This window comes from Capsicum annuum, chromosome 7 (assembly GCF_002878395.1).
Source record: "Capsicum annuum cultivar UCD-10X-F1 chromosome 7, UCD10Xv1.1, whole genome shotgun sequence".
NCBI classification, from domain to species: Eukaryota; Viridiplantae; Streptophyta; class Magnoliopsida; order Solanales; family Solanaceae; genus Capsicum; species Capsicum annuum.
In genome coordinates, this window is record NC_061117.1 from 117,167,499 (window position 1) to 117,175,463 (window position 7,965).

At 33.9% G+C, this 7,965-nt stretch overlaps 1 non-coding gene across 1 annotated transcript; it reads left to right on the top strand.

Moving 5' to 3' along the window:
- Positions 1 to 6,002: 6,002 nt before the first annotated feature.
- LOC124886268 lies at positions 6,003 to 6,109 on the top strand. The gene has a single exon (XR_007043354.1). It is a non-coding gene; the product is annotated as a small nucleolar RNA R71 (small nucleolar RNA).
- The last annotated feature ends 1,856 nt before the right edge of the window (positions 6,110 to 7,965 follow it).

The following is a 7,965-nucleotide window of genomic DNA, read 5'->3' on the forward strand; positions in this document are numbered from 1 at the left end:
ATGTGATATGATCCCTTGACGGCGATCACGATGTCTCTTTGCCTGAGGGGTCTATAAATAAACCTTAATGTTGCAATTTTAGGCATTTCCTCTTTATTCTTGTGAGCCAAAAATCTTAAATGGTTATGATAACTCAAATTGAGTTGTGTGGGTGACTTAGGAGATTGATTATTCTCTATTATCATAAATATCTTTGAATTTAAGGTAAGAATCCTTCGAATGCATGCTTGAATTTCTTAGTCTGGACCTAAAACCCTAATTTAGCGGAGGGCTTGATTTTAGCACAAAATTTTCTTATTTCACCTATTTCGTGAGGGTTATGATTCCTTATTCATGTATCAATGTTGGGTTGACCTCGAATATGTGTCTTTCATATTTGGAACCTACTTGAGGTTTTCGATGTCATTTTAGGGCTCGAAGCACAATAGTGCAATATGAGTATCCATAAACTCAGATTGATAAGTGGATTACTATTTTGATAGTATGATGGCATTTTGGGTATTGTGATATAAAGATGAGCAGGTGGTGAATGGTGTAAGGTTTTGCAGTTTGGTTTTGAGGTAGGCTTCTATCTACTCTTCTTCATATATGATGTATGATATATATTGCATGTGCATGTGAATGTTAAGATTGGTTATGAATATAATGCTTTAGTATTGACTATTGTATTTTGGGAATTTAATGAGGGTCTTGGACCCATAAGGTTAAATGCTTAGTACCTTTTAAAATCCTATTGCCTTCTCCCTAAATTGACCTAATTTGTAGCATGGATATGATATGATGCTAGTTAGCATGTGGTTTAAGTATTGGGAATACAGTTAGTATAATTAAACTTAGTTGGTCTAGTCTAGTGGTATTGAAAGGATAATTTGAGTAGAGCTAACTTAAATGCCCTTATTTCTAGATGAAGAACCTATTATAAAATTGTTTATGGCTTCCTTGATATCTAGAAGTTTAAATAGATACCTTATCCTAGCTTGGAGTATAAGTTGTCTTAATATGGAGATTGGCGATTTTAAACAGGGTCACGGGCTCACTTAAGGTAAATATTGGTGTTAGCTTTTGCGGATTTATTTACGGAGGTTAGGCTTGGTTGAAACTGGTAAACCTTATTGTAAGGTTACTTTTCGATTCTACATATAGTGATTGCCATAATATTCCTATTAGAAATGATACTATGCCATCAGGGATGCTATTTTCTCTTCGATCTGATGTTGTTCCTTTAGTGATGTTTTACCATATTAAATGGGATATTGGGGCCTTTAGAGATGTTATTCCTCTTACATATGAAAATTAGCCTATGTAGACAATTTTCCTCTTAGTAATGATACATGACCTATAGATACATGATGCCTCATAGATGTGATATACCTTATAGCTATAAGATATGCTCATTGAGGCATTATGTTTCCTAGATGTGAGATGTCTCCTATGTGTAAGACGATTATATATAGATCTTTGGTATATAAAGATGTTAGGCCTTGTGAATATGCTACTATTTCTAAATATGAAATTATGTATGAATATGATTATCAACATGAGTTTCAGATATATATATAGGCCTAAGGTCATGATCTCAATGTTTGGATTATTTTGGATGCATTATTGGGCCAAGGGTCGTGTTATGATATCTGTTGGACATCCGGGAAGTAATTATATTTGTAAATGATACGATTGTAGATTATGAATATATATATATGTGTGTGTGTGTGTCTATGCTTATACATATCTCTCCAGTATAGGATGGAGATGTGGTATGATGTTTATGAGTACAATGTTTGAATACTAGTAATGGAATGCATAGATTTGGTACATTTATGTTTGATGTATCGATGGTTGATATGATTCTAATTAGATTGTAATATTATTATGGTTGTTACTAGCAAAGTTTTAAAGCCGAGTTTCTATCTTAATAATGAATTCCTTCATATAATAAATGCCAGTCTTATAAATAACTTATACGTAAAAGAGGTTAATAATGATACTGCAAAGAGTTGACCGAGATAAGTTTTGGTCTATGATTTAATGCTACTAATCATTTCATCCATGAAAGATTCAAATCCTTTCTATGCTATTATAATGATTTAGTCTCAAAGATCACTCGGGGCAATGAAGTTATGAACTTATACTTTTTTTGTCGAGGCCATCCACCTATTATACATACATGTTTATTAATAATATGATATTGATGGCAAACAATGAATTATTGAAATATAATCTACCTTGCTTCTACTTCATGATTACTTACTTTATCCCTCATAGGGATTCTTATTTACCTTAGGCCTCGTGGGGCTTGCACTTTACTTTAGCCCTTATGAGGCTCACTCTTTTTTATTGATATTGAGTTTAATGTTATGATTATAATATTGATACCCCAAAAGGATGAAGGATATTATGATGATATTATAATACTCAGCAAGGACGGGGGATATAATGATGATATGATGATACCCAACAAGGCCAGAGGATATTATAATGATATAATGATACTTGCTATGGCCGGAGGATGTTATGATAATGATATTAATAGTCATAAAGGACAAAGAATGATTATAATGAGGTTGATGATTATGATAATGGTTATTGTATTGTGAATTCTATTGCAGTCATACTTGCATGTGCATCACCAATCACCACTATATGCCTATTTCTATCAACCGATATGGGATGATTGTATAGATATGGGTGATGATTATTCCTTGTGTTTATTATATGTTGATTGAACATTCTGAGGCTTGGGAAGTGGGGGTACACATAGGCTAGGTGAGGTATTGGTTGTCCAGACTAACCAGTTACCCGTGTTGTTATTGATATTGTTATTATCATTATTATGATTATTGTTATGTATAGCTTATGACAGATTGGTCATTGATTCGGTATTGAGATTAAGGTATGATTCTTGTCTTTTCTATCTTATGATTTCATTATTATGCATGATTAAATCCATAATAAGGTATATGGGTTAGAAACCCTGAGCATGTTAGTACTAAATCGTTATCGGACTATAATGAGGCATTAAAATAAAGATATGATGATGTAGGTTGTGTTTCTAGTTGATCTTATATCTATATATGTATATTTAGCCATATAGAGCTATAGTATTGTCATATATCCTTTCCTTCATTTGTTTAGATTGTATATTCATTTCTTGGCATTGTATAGTGCTATATATCCTTATTTCATCCTTTATTTCTATATTTACCAAGGATATATGGTATAGTATTGAGATTCCTAAGTATGGTTGGAATAAGATAGCGCACAGTTATTATTTCCTCAGCCTTAATTTGTTAAGTCTCTTCAACATGAACAAGATAAATTACCCTTATTATCTCATTGGTTGTATTAGCTGGTTGCTGAACATTGAGTGTAGTTCTCATCCCGTTTATATGTTGTATATATCTGCTTTATATTTGGAGCCTAGTTGGCGGTTTCCTGATAAGTTCTATTCATTTGGTACTCATACTACACTTCTGTGGTTTGCAGATCATAAGTACGAGTTATCATCATAGATGTCTGAGTTGTGTGGAGGAGCCATGGTTTAGAAGCTAGAGAGAATGCTTGACGTTTGAGTATTGCTACCTCTCTGTTGTGTATTAGACTAGTCTCTATGTTTTATTCATAGATAAGTTATATCAGTATATTCATTTGTACTTCACTTTGAAATCATATTATTGTAGAAACTCTTGTACTGATACCATAAGGTTTTGGGATTATATTAAGTAACTATTTCCTTATTTCATCTATTCCGCAATTTTTTTTCTTTATATATTTTGTAGTCCATTACTAGCCGTTTTGGACTAGAAGATTGGCTTGCCTTCTAGTTGGTTATATTAGGCTCCATCAAGACCTAAGAAATTGGGTCGTGACATAGTGAAAAATGAAATTAAACAAAGGTAAAATCTTTTTGTAATATTTTTCAGTTAGTCAAAAACTAAAAAATTATTCAAAATAAAATCCCTATAGCACACTTCACCCAAAAGAAATTAAATGATTCCCCACCCCACACTTAAAATCATACTTTGTCCCCAAAATATAAATCAAATAATAAGGATTAGGAGTAATCCTTGAGGACTCTAGGCCTAGGTAGTAGCATTATGTTCATCAAAGAGGTTAGAAGGACCACACATTTAGTCTTTGCTATGCTTCTTTGCTTAGATCTTCGATACTCAGACTTCCCTTCAACATTTTGACTCAAAACAAACAAAACGTAACAATAGGTGATACTTGATAAAAACTAAAAATAATAAAAATATCTACCTTAACTTGGGTTACTTCCCAAGCAGCATTTTATTTATTATTGCAACATGACTAAACTCACAACTCTGAACCATAGTATTTCATATTTTTCCTCACACTTGGATCCCATCTTCTTATTTTTCTTACCTCTTGAGTGCTTACTTTCAAGGTCTGCAACACTTTCCATACTTAACTTTTTAAGCTCATCTTCAACTTTCTTAATTTTAGGGTTAATTGTTAATTTAGGCAATTCAATGAGAGAGTCTTTAGAGGTAATTGGAGGTTTTCACTCCTTCATCACACACTTATCTCCTTCCATACCTATAATCATGCACAAGTTTTTATAGTATAATGGTGTATTGATTGCTTTGACTACATCTTCATGAGCTCATCAGTCTTAATGAGAACATCTACTATGCTTTCTTTGGGAAATGCTCTTGTTTAGTTCACCATTTGGATCACAATAAAATAGGGCCACAATTTTCCCTAACCCAGAGTTATAAACACTTAAAGAGACATTAAATTTATACATGCCCCTAAATCACTCAAATCATACACCATATCACTTTCACTAATTTATAAAGGGGGGGGGGTGAAACTCCCAAGGTCTTTGAGCTTTTAGGGCATCTGTACTCATCCCCGTAAAATTGCACTCCTTATTAAGTGTTGCTGACTCAACGTCGCCAAGATTAATTTTATTTGTCACTATATATTTTTAGTATTTAACCTACTTTGGCATTCCCCACAAAACATTTAACAAAGGAAGGTTAATGTGAAGTTCCCTAAACATGTCAAAGAACTTCTTAAAACAAGCATCAGCTTTAGCTATGTTTTCATTTCAGGGAATATTTATATGGTCATTCTAGTGTTTGATGAGATGACTCTTATTTTGGGTACTCGAACTTCCCCAAATTTTCAGCTTCTTTGGCATCCACTTGCTTCTCATTAGTTTGTTGTGGATCTAACTCTTCTTCTCCCTCATGATTTTTCTTTCGAGGTCTGCAATCAGGTCTCTACCACTACTCAAGATGATTGCTATCACTTTCTTTTGATTTTCTTTATCACTAGGCAAACTTTCTAGAGGTTTTATGTTTTGTGCCTAAGCTAACTGGCTTAGCTATGTCTCCACGTGTTTTTGGGATAGTTGCTGATTTTTTATTTCAGCAACCATTTGTTCTTGGTTAGCTAGGATCTTTTTTATGTCTCTTCTATTTGCTGAACAAAAAAATATTTTTATTACCCTGTTGCCGGTGAAATTATTGAGGTTGAGATAATTATTACCTCCATGAATAATTGAATTAACTTTGCCAATTGCGGTTATACGCATCACTATAATTCTGATTTCCCTTTTATGCACTGCACAAAAAAGTTCCTAACTTTGGATTATCCTCACAAAAGTCTGCAGAGTGACCACTATCTCCACAAATTTCACACCAAGTCTAGATTTGTTTAATTTCATTAACTTGTGCCTGAGGTTGATTCATACTCAACCTATTGAACTATATTATCATTCGGTTTGTAAAGGAGGCCAAATGTGCAGTCAAGGCTATGATACTCTCTACTTCTATCATACCTGTAGGATTCCTTACCACACTTTTGGATACATCACTTTTACACTCTAGGTTACCTTGTTTAGTTTGGTTAAGTAGCGTATACGACTATCATATGACTAGTCCAATGTTTGAGCAGCTACAGTTGAATCTATAAAAGTTTTAGTGTTTTGGTCAAGACCTTCAACAAATGTATAATCTAGTTCCTTATTGTCCTATTGGTGATGCGAATAATAGATGACAACTGACTTGAATCTCTTCCATGTATGATAGAGATTTCCATTTGTCTTTTATTTTAAACTTAGGATTTCACTCCTCAAATTTGTAGTTTTGACATAAGAAAAGAGGAGGATGGGAAACTTCTTTGCCAAATTATCCTATGTCATGATTGAGTTTGAAGGTTCTGCCTTCTACCATTTCTTCTCTACTTCCAATAATGAGAAGGTTAAAATAATAAGCTTCACAAAATCTATTGAGACTCTATAAGAAATAAAAGTTTCACTGATCTCCAAGAAATTTTGTAAGTGGACATGTGGATCCTTATGTAACAATATTGTGAATTTCCCACAACTATGCAATAACTAAAATATGTTTTGTTAAGCTCAAATAAACCCTATGGATCTAGTCTATGGATGTTGTAGGTAACATTATTTGCGAGTGGGATTTCCACTTTACATACAATCCTATGGGCTCTTTTTTCATCACTCGTGACTGCAGGAATAGCATCGTGATGTTTAACTTACAGGGTGGGATAGAATAGTGTTGCTTCTCTCCTCAGTTGCTGCAAGTGTATCTCAAGTTCTTAATATTTTTCAACCAATTCCCTCTTACTTACCAGCTTGCTTTATATTTCAACCTGTACTATCAAATTCTGTAGTTAAGACCTAGTTATCAACACTTATATATAAGAGTAGTAAAACTAAAAATATATTTGGTGGGTGCCATCATGACCTAAGAAATATGGTCGTGACAAATTGGTATTAGAGCCTAGGTTTTATCATTGTATTAGTTCAAGATCTAATTGTTAGTTAAGTCCTGCAGATTGGTGTAGATACATTTATAACCTATCCTTGGGAGGTTATAAGGACATTTTAGGAAAGTCACTTATTGACTTCTTTTTGTGTGTCCGCATTGCTATGAACCTCAAACATATTCATTGACTCTATTCTATCCCCAAAGGATGATGCATTATTGTTGACAGATGTGGACAAGACTTTTGACACGCATTTACTGTGCTTTAGAGCAGCGCCAGACAAAAGAGTCAAAGATGGATGCCAAATATCTTTAGCAATAGATTAAAGGATTTTTGGGCCAGCCCAAGCTCCAATTGAGCCCATGACTAGTTTGGCTCTTTTAGTTTCAACATTGGAGATCTAAGTCTTGATTGTAGATTACTTTTAACCATGGATGACATTCGAGTCATCGAACAGATCTTAGACCAAAGATAGTCATATTGGTGTTTATCAGGGTTCTTTAATAGTTATTAAATACGAGATTGGGCTTCTTGAATGGACCAGACTTATTCTGATACTATATTCATTTGAGTTGGACATAGTGTATGGATTTATTAGAGGACCAGCATTTCCACTCAGCTTAGCGTCAGAGCATATGAAAGTAGTTGGGTCTTTTTTCACATAGTTGAGTAGGTATTAAGACTCATGTAGTTGGTGACAAGAGGACATGCCCTTGGTATTGAGCTATTGGTATTTTATGCAAGAGTGAGGATCTTTCTTGTAGAGTTTAGCTTTCCTCGTAGTCTATCAATATTTGAGGGTAGTATTTAAGACTATGAGTAGTTTTCATATTGGCTATGATGACCATATTGGGTAGAGTTCCCGTCAGACCTTGTGGAGTGTTTGGTTGGCTCTTTAGGCCATAACTACCACTTTGGATTATGTGGGGTAGAATTTGAAAATATTATAGGAACTTATTTTTGTTGTGTCATGATAGGACACTATCTCAGAGGGTGCCCTGTATGTAAGTTAGTTGATTGAATGCCGTTAGAAGATATTCCCAATCAACCTAGAGTTTTTGAGACAGGTTATGATTATGGGAAGGGTGTACATTATAATAGAGGTTGCTCTCAGCATAATTTAGCTAGAGATTTAGGCTTAGTTTGTGTTCTCTCCATGTGAAAGCCTCAAGAGTTTACTATGCCTACAAAGAGATCGACTATTGG